The 21,188-nt window shown below is 39.7% G+C and overlaps 2 long non-coding RNA genes across 2 annotated transcripts in view; one reads left to right on the forward strand and one right to left on the reverse strand.

Moving 5' to 3' along the window:
- Positions 1-647: 647 nt before the first annotated feature.
- LOC310908274 overlaps positions 648-21,188 on the reverse strand; it is a 260,105-nt gene continuing 239,564 nt past the window's right edge. The window contains exon 2 of the long non-coding RNA XR_014589824.1: positions 648-723. This is a non-coding gene — a long non-coding RNA (uncharacterized lncRNA). The remainder of the gene's footprint in view (positions 724-21,188) is intronic.
- Positions 13,288-15,493, forward strand: LOC310908131. Its single transcript, XR_014589783.1, has 3 exons — positions 13,288-13,327; positions 14,962-15,108; positions 15,403-15,493. It is a non-coding gene; the product is annotated as an uncharacterized lncRNA (long non-coding RNA).

Raw genomic sequence — 21,188 nt, forward strand, 5'->3', positions numbered from 1 at the left:
AAAAAAGCTTGGAGATCACACATCTTGTGATAACTGAAAAAACTGAAAAAACTGCTGAAATAGCAGCATAATTCTGTGAGGATGAGGGAATCTTCTCTCTCTGCTGGCCAAAAGTAATGCTAAGATCAGGGAGGTGCCTTATTTCAGATTTGGTTGTAATGTTTTTAAGACCACGCCTCTCTACCACAAATGCTGTCTCTCCTGGGTTGCAGTGTAGGATGTACACAAAGTATTTATTCTATCACCATCTTCACGAGCTGTTGGAACCAGGTGGGGCAGTGTTTTCCCAGGCCCCTCCTTTGGGCTCCTCTGCTCATGGCCCATCAATGCCTTGCCCAGGACTCACAGGGAACTCCCTCCAGGAGCTCTCTCTGTTTAATGGGCCATCAAGGAGCCACTGCACGACTCATCATCCCATTGGGAGATGCTCCCAATGCCCAGGGGGAGGAGCCAAGCATTCCCACCTGGAGAGAATCTGGGATTTGGGACAGGACAAGCAGCCCTGACCCACTGGATTCCCAGAGGAGCAGAGCTCCCAGACCTTTCTGTGGGATCACTGCTTCAGGAAGAGCCCCTCACCTGGACTGCTCCCACCACCCTGCTCAGGTTGTGTTCTGACTCTGTCAGTGATCCTTTGTGTTATTGCATTTATTTTATTTTATTTTATTTTATTTTATTTTATTTTATTTTATTTTATTTTATTTTATTTTATTTTATTTTTACCTTTCTTCTTATTAAATTGTATTTCTGACTTGGAGCCTCTCACTCCTTTTGCTTTCAAACCACAACACTATCCTTCACTGATAGCACTGCCCTGTGCTTTGTCTAGTCAACACCTGCTGTTTAACTGGAATAACCAAACGGCTCAAAAATCACAATTCAAATTTTTTAAAAAAATTGTTTCTGAATGGCTCTTCTTTTAGATCATGTATGTGGGTGCTGGAGCCACCCATTCCATTTACATTTTCCCTCACTGCTGACCCACTTTAGCCAAGCAGCACCACATTAATCTAATTAACACCTTGAACCCCCAGTGCAGGCAAAAGGGAGCACCTAATCCTCAGGAGAAACAAATTTACTTTTATTCAGGAACAATTTATTGGGAAGGGTGTCCAGAGTTTGATGTCCAGAGCTGCCTGGTTTCCAAAGAAACAGGGAAGTTTCCTCAGCAGTCCTTGCACTGCTGGAGCATCTCAAACACCACACACTCCACAGCACATTGAACTCTGCCTGCCTGCACTTGTCATTAACAGCAACCAAAGACCCCAGGTCATAGCAATCCAAAAAAAAACTCCAGGGCTGAAATAGGGAGGTTAAAAAATGACCCTGCTCTTGCCTGCCACTGAAGTGCCTGAGTTTTCATTTCAGCAATACAGGAAGCTTGTAAAAACACAGCACCTTTCACTTCCTTTTTGCCACAGAGATTAATTATATAATTTCTGGAGAGTTTCATTATATAATTTTTTGAAGAGTTTCAACAATTAGCCCTGCCTGGTTAGTGCTGGCAGGGAGTCACCAACTTCAGTAGGGGCAAAGATGAGCTCAAAGTATATTTAAATAAAGCTCACAAGGCTTATATTTCAATTTATTTTCTGACAACCTCTCTCTGCAATCAAAATATTTTCCAGGTTGATGCAACACACATTTATTATTTTAGTTTTTATTTTTTTTTTCACAGAGTCAACCAAAATGGGAGGCTGAGACAGCTCTACCTGAGTCTTTGTTAATCCATGAAAGGACAAATTCTGCACAGACTTCACATTAAATATTAAAATATTGAGACACCTGCTAACATGAGAGAATAGAAAAATATTCATGCTTTTTTTTTTCTTACAGCAATATTCGTACCAAGTAAGTCACTGATCAAAAGCCTAGTTACTGCTTCTGTAAAAAAAAAAAAAAAAAGAAAAAAAGAAGTTGCATATATTAGGATATACTGTTTATTTAGGCTAGATAGACTTTGAGATTATTTAGGCTCTAGTCTTTGATAATATCTCACTACAGATTTTATGTCCTGATCTTATATAAAAACCTCAGGTTGCTCAAGTAGAAAAAGCCATTAAAAAAATCTTTATGGGACTTTGAACTGTTTCTAATGTTTTCTGTCCATGGAAATTGAGGAAGCTGATTTGTTTGTCCAGAAAAGGATTCAAATTTCATTGCTATTTCACTTGTGAAATGATGGAAATGGGGTGAAAATGGACAAAACTGTTTCACTTATATCTTTGGGTCAACTCCTGTGATCATTTCAGTCTTCAGAACAGGAGAGGATCTCACAGATAAACTAGAATTAGTGCAATATGCTCTCATGGATTTCTTTCAGTCAGCTAAATTGGTTTATTTTTTTATTCCATGTAGAATGAGTGGGTATGTCAAAAAACCTACCAGATTTTCCCAAAGCAAATTACTCTCTCAGGCTAATAGCAGACATTCATGTTATTTGAATGAAATGTTCAATATTGATGGTAGGTGATTGTTTGTCTTAGCACAGTGTCCTTAACACAAACAAATCTGCTAAGAAATCTCCTAAGAAAAGTTTTTCAGCAGAAAGTGTCCAATCATCAAAACTAAGGCTTTTTAGAAAGGAGCAGACATGAACAAAAACGTGTGGAAAATATATATATTCACACCAAAACTTTAATAATACCTTGTTTTAACATTTTTTCTAATTAATCTTTTGCATTTTGCTTCCAAATTTCAGCATCTCTGACTTTTATATGGATTAAAATAGGGCACAATGTGTGAATGGCTGTTAAATCACTTGGATTTGAAAACAAACATTTGTATATTGGTAACAAAATCAGAGCATAAGCAGATAACATTTGGGACTGGTGAAAAACAAGGATTAGAGGTGGGAATCAGGCAGAAATGTGCCCTCATGTTACCTGTGCTCAACCACTCATTGTGACTGCAGAATCCCAACAGGGGAGGCTGTTCATTTTTACACATTAAACACTGCTCCTTTTTTTTGTGAAAATGTGCTACCTGCTACGGAGAATATCAACTTTTTTGCTCAAAAGGCTGCATTTTTTACAGGTTTTTTTATCAACTTGAGATATGCCTTTTTTATTTTAGATCCTTCTGTGTGTTCATTTCTCATTGTTTGCCTGTGAAACACCTCCTGAAGTCCATTTTTTTTGTGTATAGGCTTTTCATCTCTCCTAGCTTAAGAAAGAAGAAAAAAGGCAGGAAGAAAGAGGGAAGGGGGGAAAGGCAACACCTTCCCACATATTCCACCAGGAGCCTCATCTGGAGACTCCCAGAAGATCCACGTTTGGCCTCACCAGGAGCAGCACAGAAATAGCAATAACGGTGCCTTTGACGTGCTGAAACTTTTGTTAAAAGCTCCGCAGTGCAATTTCCTATCTTTGCATTGTATTTTCCCTCCCCCAGAATCCCGTGCCTCTGGAATCTGGGTTGGGAACATGCTGAATAATAGGAGGAGGAGGAGGAGGAGGCACCCACCAACTCTTCCTCTCCTGTCCTGACACAGAGGGAACCCAACTCTGAATGCTGAGTGACTCCACAGTATTAATTAGGGCTTTAATTCCAGTTTGCACAATTAACTGCTTAGCAGCCTCAGGGGATGATGATTCAGGTGTGAAACAGAGGTGCCCTGTGCTGTTTTAGAATCCTGCAAAAGGCTGCCAGAGCCTGGGAGGAGCTGGAGAAGACACAAGTCTTCCTGGAGCTGCAGCTGGAGGCCAGGCCCTGTGCACAAAAATGGAAATATCAATGTATGGCTGGGCACCAAAATCCCTCTTCTCTATTTAAAAAGACAGACTAATGAATCCATTGAAATAAATTGATTTTCCTGGCTGTTTTCTGCTACCTGTTGCTTGCCATGCATTGGCAACTAAGTTTTCATCCAGACTTCCTGCAGCACTTTTGGGAATTACTGCACATGTGTGGGGTAGGGGGACAAAGGATGAAGCTGCAGCTTTTTGGATGTCACACAATGGTGATGATGATATTATAATTACTGGAGATATTAATTATAGCACCATTTTTGTACCCTAGCTAACACCACAGTACAAGTATGATGCTGTTTTACACCACAATGACACAGACTCTGACTTCAGAAGGCTGAAAATGACTTCTCTATTTTTGAGATGTGTCTCCCTTATACACTGTTTTACACAGACCAATTTGATTTGGTGACAAAAGAAAAACCTCTTCACTCACATTGGTCAGACCAGAGGGACATCAAAGAGAAGTCCCTCCTAGGAAAAGGAATGAAATATTCATTTTTGTACAGTTGCAAAAACACTTCTCTTGTTTATAGAAAATTCCCTTGGAAAAGAATTTCAGAAAACCAAAATATCTCAGGCACAAAATCAGGGCTACACAAGTAAATGAAATGTCAATATTTTCCATAGCCATCAGATAATGCCCCCCCAAAATCAAAAAAACATATCTGCCCCTCCAGCTTTTTGGAGAGATGTGCAATCACAGGCTCAGCTCTGATCCCAGTGTCCTCATCCCTGCAATACCTGCCATTCCTTACTCCACATATTCCAGAGGATAATGAGGCCCATCATCTTTTGATGAGACTGTGGGAGTTGATATTCCCAAAATACAACATTACACTATCACATAATCACTGCTAGTTAATACTGCTCTGAGCAGGTTATTCCTGTGAAAGCTGCTGGGAATACAATAGCAACATGGGGAAGTCAATACAAGGCAGCATCACTCTATTTCTGCAGGGGATAAAAAAGACAATTAGAATAAATAATATAATTATTAAATTAAATTTAAACAGTTAAATGATTATAAACCTGCTTTTATGAGACTTTAGAAACCTACAGAGCTGGACTAGGACCAGGAGCCAAGATGAAAAATGTCTTATCTCACTACATGTGCCACAAAACCACCTGCTGGCAAAGGGAGACTCTATTTGGGCAAGGATTGTGTGTCCATCTGTGGACAAATTGGGCATTCCAGCACTATTAGAAAAGAAACTTGAGTGTCTTCCAGAAGCAGAGAAATGAGAGCAACTCATTTGCTGAGAAAAGAGGTGGCTAGCAACAGACATGGAGAAAATGCAAAGAATCAAAAAGTACTCCTCCTTTCTTGAATTATCAAAGTTATATTTCTAGCAGCAGGAAAATATAATCAATAAAGAGCTTTAGAGATCACTTGAAGAGGTAAAAACGTGGTTCAAGTTCTCCTGGCAAGATTTTATTCAGCTTGTCACATACCATTACTGACCTAGGCTGATCTGCAGACAAACAGAGATGGGAAAAGATGCAAACAGAATCCTCCAAGCTTCCACTGGGAGAAGGAGCAGGATTCAGAGTTCACTGTGCTAATGCATTATGGAAAACAACTAAGCATGTTTAATTAAATCTTTATGAACTGCCAAGCCCTTAGGTTTTGATATAATCTTCTGGTATGAAATTTAGGGAGGGTTTGTTTCTACTGCTTATAGCTAGAGAGAAATTCAACAGCCAAAACAGATCCTCCAACTGCTCTAAACCTCTTGCAAATCCATTTCACTTTGACGAAAGGTTGATATTTATTTGGTAGATTTTGTGGCTTTGCAGAGACCCACCTGGCTCAACATCTGTGTAGGGAGGAGGTGGAAATGCTTGCAGGGCAGCAGAGCTGTAAGATTAATTTTATGCTGAGCAACCCCGAGGGAAGGACTTGTTGAGCCCAGGGGGGAGAAAGAGGAACAAAACAATTTTGGATTGATTTTTTTGTTAGCCCGTAAGTGGTTACTCCACCTGAAATCAATGAAAACAGATGCTCACAAAGCATGGACAGTGGGAAGAGGTTTTGGGAGGGACTGGGGAGCAGGCAGGGCAGCAGAAGGTCTTGCTGCAGCTTCCAGCACTGATCCCAGCCACAGTTACCATCATAGCTGTGTTCTTTTTGGGCTGTCCAAAATGGCATCTCCCAGGGCACTTTAAGGATTCCTTGTTTGGAGGTGTGGAGCAGGGAGATCCATCCTTCAGGGAGATCCATCCTTCCCAACAGGGTAATTCCACAGTACTCCGCGAACAAGGTCATGCCTGGCTTCTTCAGCAGCTCAGACAGGGTCATGCAAGTAGAAAATTACAAGTGGAGGGGAGATGGATCTGGGACAGTTTTCACTGAACTCTCTGTGCCCTGCAGCCCAGCACAGATCCCTCTTCCACTCTCTGGCCCCAAGTTTGTGGCCTAACCATGGGTGGTTATACAGGGAAGCATCTCCCATGTTCAGATAGTGAATTCTGGAAAATCAGGAAAAAAAATTGGACCTCCCTCCAGCACTCACATCTGTGATGTCAAGCAGCTCCCTCCAGTTTCTTTCAAAGGGCAAAAGGATCAGGGCAGGAACCACAGGCAGCCTTTGAGCCTAATAACATTACAGCACCAGAAGCACAGATTATGAGCCAGGGAAAACAGTGAGTTCTTATTCTTGCCTGTTCTCTCAATCTCCGCACAATACAGAGACAAATCATTTGCTGAGGCTTTGCAGAGATTCAGTTTCAATGGAAATGCTGTTATTTAAAAACAGCAAAACACTATCTACTGGAGTTCTAATGTGTTTCAGAACCTGCCTAATAACAGATCTAATAGAACAGACTGTGTCAAACACATGGAAGCAAAACTACAAGCACAACTAAATCCTATCAGAATTTAACATCAGCTTTGGTACCGTCTTAGTCTCATCTGTCTATATAGTTATGCAAATCCAGAAAGTATTTTTAAGATCTTTAAACTATTGATAAAACTGTAAATTTCTTGTTGGTTTTTAGCTTTTTTTTTTTTTTTTTTTTTTTTTTTTTTTTTGAGAAGGGAGTTGCCTTAAATTCCTTCAATACTTACGTGTGTAGAAGGCACAGAGCTTTGAGCATCTTGGTTTTTCTCAAGTCTTTGAATGAAGTTCATCTGACAAAGAAATCACCTTAATCTCACAGTGGAACCTTAGATTACTCTAAATCTCTGCAATCTCGAGTTACTTGATAGATCAGGCAATTGGGAAATTTTAAACTTATTGTTATAAATCCCTATAACCCTGGAATATTCTTTCATATTTTGACTGGCATTTGCCTACTTCTAAAGAAAGAAATCTAACTTTCTGCTTTCCAACTGAAAGAAATCAACTTTCAATTTACTCAATTTAAAAGTTGAATTATAAAATCCTTTTCTTGAACACAACCCCCCCCCAAAAAAAATCCTTATCACTTTTTAGTCATTCTCTAGAGGAAGTGTAATGACTTATTGTTCCTACTTTATCTTTAAACTCAACACTTGACTTGGCTAAGGGCATTAGACAGAAACATTTGAAGAAGTCTGAAATTTCCAAATGTTAATGTCCCTAAAGGCCAGCTTTTCTTCTCTGCCTGTAGAAAGGAGCTGGTGCACGGTGTTTCACTTTAAGATACATTTATATTTTATTGCTTGTAATTGCATTGCTGATGGCTTGCCTCTGAAGTAGAGGAAATATTGCTTTCCAGGTAATTTCATTTCTAATGCTGACTATAAAAGGGCCATGACAAAGGTTGTGCTGGGAAAATGTTCTGCTAAAAGCCAATGTCATTTAGAAAAGATCAAGTGCTTCAGGTGAAACTTAAAAGAAATGGGACTTAAGAGTCAGGCTAGTTCATGTAGAACATAATTTTTTAAAATTATCTGTAGAGTGACTCTACTGCAATGGAGCAGAAAGCCTGTAAAGGCCACCAGTTTCATCATGTTGAACCATTTTGGAGACAACTCTTCTAAACAAAACACACACATTAATTTAAGGCCACTTTTCCCCCTCAGAAACGCTGGTTTTCATCCAGACTGCAGGAAAGCAAAGAAGGAGGAACCAAGGCATGCAGGATGATTTCCAAACCCATCAGTGTGATGGGAACTGAGGACCAAGTTCATCTTTCAATTAAGTTCGGTGCCTGTGATCCCAGGGAAGTGAAACCCAAAGGGGCACAAACTCTTCTGCTTTAGACAAGCTGATGAGAAATCCCTCAATGACCACTGGAAATTGCAGCTGGAGGGAAAGAGGGAGAATCCAGCTCTTCTTTGCAGGAAATGCTCCAATTGCACCCTTGGAATGCCTCCTCCTGAAGCTGCTGTTAAATGCAGTGCTGTTTGGTGGCATTTAATTATGCCCTGCATAGAAACAGGAGCTCCCTCATTTGTTTTGAGGGCAAGGGGAGGAAGATAACAGTGATGTATGGGTAGGACTTAAATAAAGGAGATAAAAAGACAATGAACTGTGAACCAGCAAGATGAGGAAATGCAGGAGGGAGGAACTGCTCTTTCCAAGTAATTAATTGCTGTAATTGCTGTCTCCCCCCTGTACAAACCCTCCCAGGTCAGTTTTATTATAACACTAGTGCAATTTCACACCTTCAAAAAAAGGTTTTTTTCAGGGAAGAAGGTTTATTTATAGGTGAAGGAACATCAATTACTGATTGTAAATTATTTTAACCAACATATATCAGAGCACTTAGGAGAACTCTCAACATCCCAGACTGTGAAATGATGAGATGTACTCACTGCTGTGCTCCAGTTGCTTTGCCTTTCTCTGGCCATACTCAGAGGCTGTAAAACTGCCTTAGCTCGGGCTGGTGTAAGTTTACAGCTCTCATGCATCACCAAGGCTGCACAAAACAAGAAGACTCTGGTAAAATGGGTGTATTGGCTTTAAAGCATAATAAAAGGAAGGTAGAAATGATAACATGACGAGAAGCAAAGCTTTAAGGAGGGGGAGACAAGGAGAATAACCAGGCTTTGCTTCAAGGTCAACTCATTAAGCCAGGAAAACATCAAAGTATTATTCCCTCTACCATTGCAGTGGTTTAAAAGCACTGGGAACCAAATGCTGCAGCCACAGCAATGTGGATGAGATGTTTTGTCTTCCCACTTCTGTCTCATTTTGTCAGAAACACCAATCTGAGGACCAGCTGGCCTTGTACCTTGTTGGGATTTACTTCAAAGTCAAATAAACATGACAGCTTCAGAGGTCTGTGTCCACTCTTCAAGGATTCTTTTAGAAGCTTTACATTCAGTACCTCTGTAATAGGTTACTGGTAAACAGGTGCTTATCTCTGAGTCTGCTCTTAGTCAGGGCCAGAACTCATTAAAGCTGCATTTCAAAATCCATGCTCTAAGCTCATACCAAGGGTATCAGAGATTAATTCTCCCCCCTCATTTATTTTTACAGCTTGCTAATAAATTTCAAAGGTAGGAGAGCAGATGCTTGAAAATACTCTAAAAAGCAACAGCAAAAACACTCAAAACAAATCTGCAGCTACAGAAAATATTGGTATCTTTCTAATGCAAAATTATTGACGAAAACTCTCCCTCAATTTTTTTTTACCACAGGACACACACAAAGAAAGAGAAGAATTTAGACTGAGTTGCACTTCTCAAAGGGAAGGTCTTAACTATTAAATTGAACTTTTCTTCCTGTAACACAATCCTATTAATTTGTGAGTGTTCAATGCCAGTCAATATTATGATCCATACATGTGGCAGAAGAAAATCTGACTGCTGTGATAGTTTCCTAGTTAAATGTTAAATTCTGTCAAATGTCCTGTGAGCTGCAGCAGGTTCCTGAAAAAACTGATGCAGGCATAAAAGACGGCTGGTGAATGATTGAAGAAGACCTCAAAGGATATCAAAGCCAATAGTCAAAACCACACCACCACCATGTTTACCACTAAACGTTGTCCTCAAAAGCCACATGCAAAAGTTTTTTCAACACTTCAGTAATGGTGTCTCAACAACTTCCCTTTTCCAGTGCTTGGCTGCCCTTTCAGGGAGGAAATTTTCTCTAATGTCCAACCTGAACCTCCCCTGGTGCAGCTTGAGGCTGTTTCCTCTCATCCTGTCCCTGTTCCTTGGGAGCAGAGCCCGACTTGGGTATATCTGGTCTCACATCCAGATGTTGCCAACCAGTAAACAACTGGTTCATGTATTTTAGCTCTGCTAAAATCTGGCTGAATGAGGTAGGACTGTGTTAACTGTTAGAAATAAGTGCTGATGGGCTGCAGGGCTAAAAAAAAAGAAAAAAAAAAAAAAACCAAAAACAAAAACAAAAAAAACCCCACCAAAAAAACCCCACAAAACTCCTCTGCCGTTTGTTTTAGGCATGGGAATTGAAATGTGTTTGATTCCTCACTCAACCCCCACCATTTAATGAAAGAAGGAATGAAAAATAGGCCAGTCAACATTTGCTTGAGGGTTCTCACCTTGAGATTTTGTGTTGAAAAATGCTTAGTTCCCCCCAGTGTCTCAGCTTCAGAAAAAAAAACCTAACAAAGAGGCTTTGCTGATTCCATTGCTTACCCTAAAATAACCTGGCCTCCTGCAGGTTTGGAGGGCAGGGGAGTATTTTACAAACATGTGTTTTATGTCAGACAATATTTGAGTTATCACAGTCTGTTGGTATCAGGCAGATGAAAAGATTTACCTTTGCAGGCAACAAGGAATAAAGCTTGTTCTTTTTAATTGGCAAAGTGTGCAATAAAATAGTAACATGGCTTTTGGAACAATAAATCTTTTGACAATGCTGTTTTTATATGGAAAAGGCCTGAGATGGGCTTTAATGCAGGAGGTTAACTGTCAGCCTTTTGTTCTATCAGCAACTGCTTCACCATTCTCAAAACTCCCCTACCTGCTCGTCTTTCATAAGACACACAAAGGAAAAAGGATTTCTGAGAAACTAATTCATATCTAAATTTCAAAGAGCCTTTCAGTGAGGATTTTCTATGGTCCAAGGTATAATCTCTGCTGGAACCAAGAGTAGGAGAGGACTAGCTCTGCTAGCTCAAGAATATAAAGTCTAAAAGCAGTTGTGTTTCCATCTTTTTGCTGTTTGGTTTTTGATCTTTTAGTGGGATGAAGCAGGGGGAGTTTAAACCAGCTCACTCAATAATTATTGCAGCTAAAAAAAATAGATATACTTTTATTACTTGCAGAAAGGAAGCTTTAAGGTACCTTTTTATTTTTGACTCTGAAGTTTTTGGTAGCATCCACCCACATGTGGGCTCAATGTGAGAGACTTCTGCAGTCCTTGACTGTCTGGCCACGCATGAAATCACACTTCTTAAACTGGAAAAAAACAAGATGATGCACTTCTTTCTGAGATCAAAATCCCAGCTTCAGGAACAGCATCAAATCAGAGCTGCCAGAGTCCACTATAGTTTCCAAATAATTTTCAACAACTACTTCAATGTCACATTACTGGACATTTTAAGTGGTGTTCATAAAATTAATTTCCAAATCTTCAGCTTCTAGAGCTCTGCTCTCAGATTGATTTTAAAACTGTAGTTCCTTGAATTGCTGATGTTATTTCAAGAGCAAGTCTGAAAGGGTCACTTTGTCAGTCTAGAATGCTTTCCTATATATTTTCATGCAGGGCTCCAAATGTTTGAAATATAATTCTACTTCTTGTTTGAAAGCTTCTTTGAAATTCCAAATCCCATCAAGTATTTATTTTTTGATTGTTACTCAATACCTAATTTCTGTTTTAGTGCTCTTCCACAGTTTTTTTTCACTGGTTCAAGCCTTTATCTGTCTGGCCATTCTTGCAGAAATGTTGTAGCTTAAAGGACTCATGATCCAGACTTGGAATGCACATGAATTTTAAGCTCTCAAGCTTTCAAAATTTGTGAAATGTTTTCAGATTTTATCCAGGGCCTGCTAATGAAGCCAGAAGAAACTTGTATTTGGTATCCCCAGTGCTTGGGACAGACCATATATACCAAGGTCCTGTTCCCTGCCAGGATGACTTGCCAGAGCAGGGCAGAATTAACACTCTATTTATTAATCCTCTATTCTCTTTTGCAGGCAGCTGGAGTCCAGGCACAGCAGGATCTACCAAGCAACAAGACCGGAGTCAATTGTCAAGTTGCCAACATAAGGAGTTACTTGGACCTTTGGAGAAGTTCTTGTCACTGCCTGTCGTGGTTTGAAAGTAAAAGGAGTGAGAGGCTCCAAGTCAGAAATACAATTTAATAAGAAGAAAGGTAAAAAGGTAAAATAAAATAAATGCAACAATGCAAAGGACCACTGACGGAGTCAGAATACAACCTGAGCAGGGTGGTGGAAGCAGTCCAGGTGAGGTGCTCTTCCTGAAGCAGTGATCCTGTAGAAAGGTCTGGGAGCTCTGCTCCTCTGGGAATCCAGTGGGTCAGGGCTGCTTGTCCTGTCCCAAATCCCAGATTCTCTCCAGGTGGGAATGCTTGGCTCCTCCCCCTGGGCGGAGCATCTCCCAATGGGATGAGGAGTCGTGCAGTGGCTCCTTGATGGCCCATTAAACAGAGAGAGCTCCTGGAGGGAGTTCCCTGTGAGTCCTGGGCAAGGCATTGATGGGCCATGAGCAGAAGAGCCCAAAGGAGGGGCCTGGGAAAACACTGCCCCACCTGGTTCCAACAGCTCATGAAGATGGTGATGGAATAAATACTTTGTGTACATCCTATACTACAACCCAGGACACTGCCTAAATAGTCAGAAGTCTGTCTCAACCTCAAGGTACACTCATTCAAAACTGAGATTTTCTTCCTTTTCCCAGGATGGGCACACTCACCATGGAGAAGAGCAGTGGCACAACAATTCCTCAGACTGCCAAGGCAATTCTCAGTTCCCCAGTTCCCTTCCTTGAGCCCTGTTTGGAGAAAATCCTGACAGGTTTATCTCCAGTAGCAGTAAATCCTGTGGTGACAACAGCTTCAGTATTCTCTCATTAATAACCTACAGGTTAATGAAGCTTTGCAAATTCGAGTCTGCTTCAGCTTTTGGACATCACATAAATGGGTACATTGCTTTACTAAAATCAGGAAAATCAGCTCTGCTTCCTTGTTCTCACCAACTGTCCCACACAGCCAGACCAGAGGTCCCTTCTCATCACCAGCAGGGACATTTGATGATGCTTTCCAGGGCAAAAATACCCAAAGAGCAATTACTGTGGAGCATCCCCCAAGGTGGAGTTTCACTCTGAGCTCCCCCCAGCTCATGGCTGAGACAATTCTGACACCATGGTTGGTGCTGCATGGAGAGATGATTGAATTATAGAGGCACTTTTGTCATGAAAAACAGTTTAATCTCTGTTTCTGCTAATTGTTTCAGTACTCATTTTGATCTGCTTTTAGGACTCAACAATTATTTCAGATGTGGCACATTTTATCTTGTTTGTCTTTGTCAGACAATGATAGATTCTTGTTTCAGTACTAAAGGTTTCATCATTAAATGTTTCATCCAAAGGCCACTGCTCTTTTCTTTTGAACACATCTAGGCAAAAACATTCACATTAATAATTAAACCACTATGCAAACATGCTCTTTTCCAAGAAAATGGTGCTTCCTTAATATCAGTATCTGGAAAGTGAGTGCTATTTAGCTATTTAATCCTAAACTTTAGATTTCAATCCACAGAAGGAATACATGACCATTTACTAATTTGTTTTCAGGTATTTGCTTATCCAGTACATTCAATATTTTTAAGACTTTAACCTGGAATCAGTTTCCTTTGAGCTTATAGTTGCACTCAGACAAACCTTGACTGACTTTTTACTTGCTTCTCTTGGAATTGGATGCATTGTGCTTCCTTAGCACTATAGAGGTAGTTTTGGTTGGGGTTTTTTTTTATTGTTGTTAGTTTTAGTTTGGTTTTTCCTTTGTTTGTTGGGGTTTTTTTCCTGTTGTTGTTATGGATGGTTTTTGTTTGTTGATTTTTTTTTTTTTAAATTAGAGTACCCTATGTTTGTATTTAACTTGGACATGTAGAAATGGACCAGTGTTGTTTACATAAAAATATAAAAAGAAATACAGATTTCAGACTCCATGGCCCAGAATCAAATGCAAATATATTCCTCTTCACTCTCCCCTGGATGAAGTATTTCTGCAACAACCAAAACCATAACAAAACTATGATTCCTTATGTGCAAAAATCAAAGGCTGCAGGTCAAACTTGGAGTCCAAGTGCCAAAGAAGTTTCTGATTTACTTGAAATATTAATTCTATGCTATAAGAAATCCAGCTCAAGACCAGCTCTCTGGTAATGCACAGAAACTTTGACCATGCACAAAGTTGCTCAAACTGGTTTTACTGGTTTGTTTCCAGCCAGCTAACATAAATGAGATAGTCTAACACTGTTAGACTAGCACTCACTGGTGGGTCTGGCTTTAACACTCAAGAAAGAAGTTAAACTTGATGAAGTCCATGTTTTTTGAAAACCATAGATTTGCACAGGACAGAAAGCAAAACATGTCAAAACCAAATTGTTTTGGGTGAGTAAGGTTCACAAAAACCCCTATTCACAATGCAATAATTGGAGCAATCGATGCATTTTGATTAACTGATTACCAGCTTTCACCAGTTGTAGAAATGACCTTCTTCTGTAAAATCAGAAACTCATTCAGATTAAATTGGGAGCAGATGGAAAGTTGTTTGTATTACTGACATTTCGGTTCCTGAACACCCTTCAAGAGCATGTGGAGCTGCTACACTGCAGTGTAATTAGAATAAAGCAACAAAATCAGTCTCTCTTCACTCCACAAATACAAAGATTATCATCCAAAAGGTCAGCCTGGCATATAACAAATATTGACAACAAGGAGTGCATCGCTTTCAAGATGTCATTTTCCAGTGTTCTCAACACATGTAATTGTGACTGGATACAATTCCATTCAGAAAATAACACTTAGGGAGAAGAGACCTACAAGGATTCTTATATGAGACATCAGACTGTAAACTCATGGATCCCAAATTAATTTCAGCAGGATTTCAGCTGTGCTTTACAACATGATTTGGACCACAAACAAATCCTGAAGGACAAGACAGCTATCATGCATTTATGTTTGTGTAAGATGCTCTGGATAGATCATTCTTGGATTTTATACTTTTATTTGATGTTGACCTAATCTGTTTTCACTGAAATGGCAACTAACATCCTATTTTTTTAGGAAATTAATATGAGCATAACATGTATTGGTTTTAAATGTTTCTTTTCTGACACACAGAGGAAGAAAATTGACACATCTTATAGAACTGCTTATGTTCCTTGGAAGGCAAAGTTTTCAGCAGAACCATCTGCTTCCCAGTTTCACAAACTTCTCAAAAGTCAAGCTGAGTTTCAAGTGGCATTGAGCACATAGATTTGGATCTAGAGGTCATCTACTTTAACTGGTCCTTATCTAAAGTGCCTTCAGGCTTTTCATTTAGATCCAGAGTTCTAACTCTGGAAGGGATGTGTGTTGCTGTGTGGACAGTTCTCCCCAAAATTCCCAAAAGGGAGAATCCTGAACTCTGTGCCACACTCAGTGTAACAGCACTGTTAAAATGGTGATTGTGTACAAGATTTTGCATGGTAATAAACCCATGGAAGTATTTTGTATTAATTATCAGAAGCTTTATAAAAAGGCTAAAATTTAAGGATTTAAAATGACAGAATTGTTTGTTACAGAGACATCCTGGGTGAAAAATCTGTTTACTACTATGCAGTCTCATTTAAGTCTGTGCAGTGTCACTTGAAGTCAACAAAGCAAGTGGGGAAGGTCAAGATAATGTTAAACTCTGAACAAAACCTGGCCCTGAAGAATTGAGGTGCAGTGCAATCTTCAAAATGCTGCAGTGCAAAAACAGTTTAACAAGATTTTTTAAAATTTTTAAGAATGTAAGAAAAAAGATATTTCAAATCTATGCCTAAAATATCATTTGGAAAATTTTATAAAGTTCACTCCATTATCAAAACCTTCTGACCTGTAGTTTTAAAAATATTTTGATTAATCTAAGAGGATTGTTACTCTTTTCTGGGTTTTGAGAGTTTTTTCAGAGTCCTTTCATAACATCTTGCTTTGAGATGCTTTTTACAATAAAGTCTCAAAAGGTAAGTATTTAATCAAGGGATTGTTCTTCTTGTCAACTCTCTGACAATATTTATTAAATATATTACTTTGTTTGAGCAGCAAAACAGAGATTTTCCCTAAGCTCCCTTGCATCTATAACCTTGCTTTAAAGGAATACAAACTCCTGCAGAGTTGGCTGGATAAGAAACAGGCACATTAATCAAACTGCCAAACCATTTTCAGTGTTATTGTTCCACACAGCACAATATCAAGTTGATATGAAAGATTTGCATTTATTAACATCCATTCACATCTTTTACATCCCCCCAGCACCCTGGAGTGCAGAACTGCAATACATTTACACAACTATGGCTTTCTTTTTTTAACTTTTACAGGTTTTAGTATCTGAGAAGTGAGAGATCCTGACTTGTGGTCACCCTGACCTTGTTTTGGAGGGGTAAATAGGGGATGGCCAAGAGAACCAGGACACACATGGCAGGGTCAGACACACCCTCAAAGTGCCATGGCACAGCTCTGCCACTTCCTCCAGCATTTCCAGAAAGTGCTGCAGAATTAAAGCTTAGCTTGGCTCAGTGTCAGGAGATGCTGCTGTGCTTATCTGGTCTTCAGAACAGCACTGGGCCTGACATGACTTTTTTTTCACACACAGAAAATTTCTGCAGCCTTTCAGAGGCTGAAACAAAACTTCAAGAGACCTAAAGGATTGCTTTGGTCTCCATGTCCTGTTTTAGGACAAATACCAAAAAAAAAAAAAAAAAAAAGAAAAAAAAAAAAAAAAAAAAAAAAAAAAAGAAAAAAAAAAAGAAAAAAAAAAAATATCCTGGTCCTAGAAGATAAGGAAAGACTGCCTAATTAGAGGGAATACAAAGTTTTACTGCTAGTAGCAGTTTCCAAGGAAAGCCTATCAAGAGGGGCCATTTGGAAAAAGGGAGACTTGGCTCCATTCTTGCAATAGTCCCCTTCACCTTTGCAGGATGCAGAAGTGACCTGTGCCAGTGTTTGTGCACTGCTTGGACCTGCCAGCACCTCCTGGGATCCTGCAGGGATGAGGAACCAGGTTCCTCTCACCCTCCCCAAAACTCAGGCAGGGGGAATGAGAGATGACAACAGAAAACTCAGTCAGGCATCTCCCAGGTGAAACTGGGGCTGCTCCAACACCCAAGATTTATTGTCCTTGTGAGGTTTGCATGGAAAAACTCACACTGCTGGGAGCTCCTGGAATCCAGAGAGGCAGGGGATGGGATCACTGTGGAAATTTCCCTGGTTTGGACAACAAAGGACTCAAGGCACTGCTGAATTTGGGCACAAGGTGAAGAGCATTTCTGAACCAAGACACTCCACACCTGGTGCACAACAAGATGCATCAGCCAAGGACTGAAGCAGAACCTCAGGCAGTAACACTGACATCAGAGTTCTGACAGACTGGCAAGACTCTTCTCTCTTGGTTTTCAGAATAACCAATCCTGTGGGATTGGAGCTGAGCATTGAATAGTTTAACAACCTTAAATGTGGAGACTATTTTTGCTCATTCTGCAAAAGTTGGCTGATGGGCACCATGGTAAAGTGAGTAAAAAATGCCAGGGAATCCCTTCCCACGGTGATTTGCACCATCAACAGCCATTAATTTCAATAAGAAATCATTTCACACCAAACAGTAGTTTGTGCTTCTGGTCTTAGATTGGGCAATTTGAAATTTTCCTCACTAGGTGTCAGAATAATTTGTTTTATATAAAAACCTAAAGTGGCAGGAGTGGAGATAGACTCGTTCACTACCTGAACACTGTTGGATTTTTTTATTTAAATTTCTGCACCAGCCTCCTTTCTGCAAAGCCATTTACAATTGACTAAAAATTTGCATACTCAGAAAAGCTATTAGTGAAAGCAATGTAATTTTTTCTTCTCCAGTGCCCTAGCAGAGTGCCTAATTCAGTGTTTTGAATAAATTGAACACTGGGTTGATTTATGAATCTAGAGAACATTTTTTCTTTTATTAATCAACTACCATTAAACTGAATTGTCTGCCAAAGAATTTAAATTAAAATGACAACAGTCCTATTTAAATTTTATCCCCACATAATCGTGTTGGGTTAAATAAATATTGCATTTTATGGGATGAGTTTTTGCAGTTAAAATGTCTAAAAGAGAGACAAGTAGTAAAGACTGATTATAATTCAGTGATTTTTGCTATGAATACTAGAGTCTTTTTATAGAAAAAAACCTCCTGGATGTACCTATAAATTGTTTTCCTTCCTGAAGAACAAAAGGAAAGAATTCTTACTGATGCCAGCAAGGTGAGATATCAAACTGCCACCTTCCCTGGGCCTTTTTTTGCCTACAATTTTGGATAATGATACAGGTGTAGTTAGAGACCTGCAGACCACTTTCCCTTAATAGCAGATTGAACTTTGAATATGTGTTTGAACATGGATGCTTGTGCTACCCTTAAATCAAAAATAAAGGGAGCTCTTTATGCCCCTTCCCCTGCATCATAACAGTTTTTTATTGGAAAAAGAATGTTCACACTGAAGCCATACAATTATTTCTTTTAGAATTGGCTCGTGAAGTTAAAGCTAAAATACTTCCCATGCAGTTGAATCCTTGAACAACTAATGATTATATTTGGGATTTTTGCCAGTTTTAGTTTCTGCAGGTACGTAAGGAATTCATATTTCCTGAGGAAATTGTGTTCTCTTAGTATAAACTATTAACTGTATGAACTGGTTTACATTTGATTCACATTTTTCAGCCTTTCTGTAAAACCTTGAGAGCAGAAACCTAAATAAACCTAAATATTAGGGCCGAGATAATAGGAAACAAAGTGGCCTCAATTTCATTGTAAGCAGACAACATCTGTTTGAGACTTGCTGATTGAAGGTTACAAAAGTGACTTGGCAGAGCAATTATTGGGTTGTTCTCTGAAATGTTACAAAGGCTCCTTAAGAGTGGGACTTCTCCATGGCATTTGCACAGCACTTGACAGAACACTGTATAAAAATAGTGCTGCTTTAAGCTGAGCAAGGGAGACAGGCTGATGTTCCAAACAACAGAAAAAAACCACAAAAGCAACATGGTGCACTACTTAAAATTCACATTACAGACTGAACATGGGGATGGAAAAACACAAGTCACCTAGAGAACAAGTCACATATCATTCATTTCATTCAAGTTACATTAATATATCTGTTTTCCACTCTTCCAAGGGAAGTTATTTCTAAGAATCAATATATTATTTCTCAGAAAATGCTGGAGGAGTAGGGTTTTTTTTTCTGTGCTTTGTGCTGCTCTGAAGACAATGAAGACTACAATTCAGGGGTTAAAAGGTAGACAAGGCTACCTCCAGCTTGGGTGCACAAGCCTTTATGAAACCACAGGGTAGATCAGCTAATCCACCTGAGAGTTATTTGGAATGAAATAAAGGTTTGGTGTGACTGGGCCAAACGACTCACATAAGAAAAACAGGCATGGTAAAAATTAAAATACAAATGGTGCCAGTCTTATTTCCCCCACAGTTAACTTGTGACCCAGGTGAGATGCTGATGGGAGAGAAAAAAATCCTTCTCTTATTCTCTCCTCTGAGATGAGACACCAAATTCTCTGTCCTTTAGCAGTGCAGAGCAGATCTCTACTGGATAATGCCTCCCATCCCCTGCCAAAACACAGCCAAGGGCTCATAAACCAGCATGTTTTCACTGCAAGATGTGCTAAGTCACACTGCCTGAAGCCTCACATCATCTCAGAACATCTTCTACAGCTTTTACTGCTGTCTTTCAAGGGTCATTTGACTTATGAATAATCAAATATTTCCTTCTGCTTCATCTGTCATCTGCCCCTGCCATGGTAACTATTTTATGGGTTATGACACCTCAGTTTTCTGCTGAGTGTTAATAAATAGCCTCGTGATTATTTTTTAATGGCTGCCATACAAGTCTACAACATAGGAGCAAAATGACACTTTAAGTGACACCTGATGTCACTAAGCACTTAATAAAGCCAAGTAGAGCCTGGTAGAGCCTGGCCAGTTCCCTCTTGGCATCCCCTCCTTCTGCTCTCTACAGCATCATGGGCAGAGCAATTTGTCACAGGGGTGTCTGTCAGAAAGAAGTTGGATTTTATCATTAGAAAATTCAGACTGTGATAGCCTTAACTGTTAAAGAGAAATCTTTGAATGTAATAAGGGTGTTTGAGGCATAAAAAGGTTACTAAATAAAGCCCTGCAGAAGTTTAAATTATTCTGGAAACTAAGTTAAACTCACTTAAAGCAGGAATCAAATCAACAAACCCGCCTGTGATGACACAGAGATGAGGAACTGCGAAGTTAATTCACATAACCATGTTTCTGTAGTGTGCAGCACTCTGCCTTTACACTGTAACCCCTCAGTTAATCCAGCAGCACATTTCAGGGAAAAGCCATGACCTCTACAAGCAATGAGCATTGGGTATCCAACGAGTTCCTGAAGGCAGCTCACCTCTGATAAACCCCAGAGCCTGGCCTCCACCTCCCCTGCCTGCTGCTGCTTATTTTCAGCCTCTCAAATCCAACCCACAGTTATCTGAAATCCACTTGGCAGCAGTGCTGAAATATTTGCTTTATTTCTTCTTCCCAGGCCACGTTGGAGAAGAATTTTCACACAACCTAGTGCTCCTTTCAGAGGGATTCCTCTGAGCACTTTTAAGAGCAGAGGAAAGGGTGGAAAGTTGTTTAAATACACCCTAAAAATGCAGGAGTGTGCACTTGTCCAGCAGGAATTCCCCACTCTCTGTATTTCCATCTGTGCAGAGAAGAGCTCTTACTTACTCCCTCTTCTCACAACTACTTCCCTTTATATAGTAAATTTCTACAAGTGTTGTCCTTAAAGCATCAGGATAACTTCCTGATCAGAAAGTTAAGACACTTGCCTATGGTCTAGTCACCTGAATTTTGGTTCCTTGCCAACTAAATATAATTATTGCTACAAACTTTAGACTGTGTGGTCTCTGTAGACTTTCAAGATCTGGCTGGATTAAGCTCCAAAGAGTTCTGACAGTCTTTTGAGCAGGAATTTGGACTGGAGTTCTTACGAGCTGCCTTTCACTCTGATTTATTCTAGGTTACAAGATCAGCAAAAGATTTAACTTTCAAGATGGGATTTATAGTTTATCAGGGCATTCCATGGGTTCTGTAAGCCTGGGTGTGATGCAGCTGAGCAAGGCACAAGCTCCAGGCTGTGAAGCAGAGCTGTGGATAAACACTTGTATTGCTCCAGCAATTCCCTGACTATCACCCTGGACACCTCACTCTGATATTTTGGAAAGTATAGTTAAAAGATTAACATATTCCAGGATGAATTAAAAGAAAAAAAAATTTAAAAATCCAGCAATTTGCTAAAACCCACTTCTACCTCTT

The sequence above is a fragment of the Zosterops lateralis genome, assembly GCF_965231275.1.
Source record: "Zosterops lateralis genome assembly, chromosome: 4".
NCBI classification, from domain to species: domain Eukaryota; kingdom Metazoa; phylum Chordata; class Aves; order Passeriformes; family Zosteropidae; genus Zosterops; species Zosterops lateralis.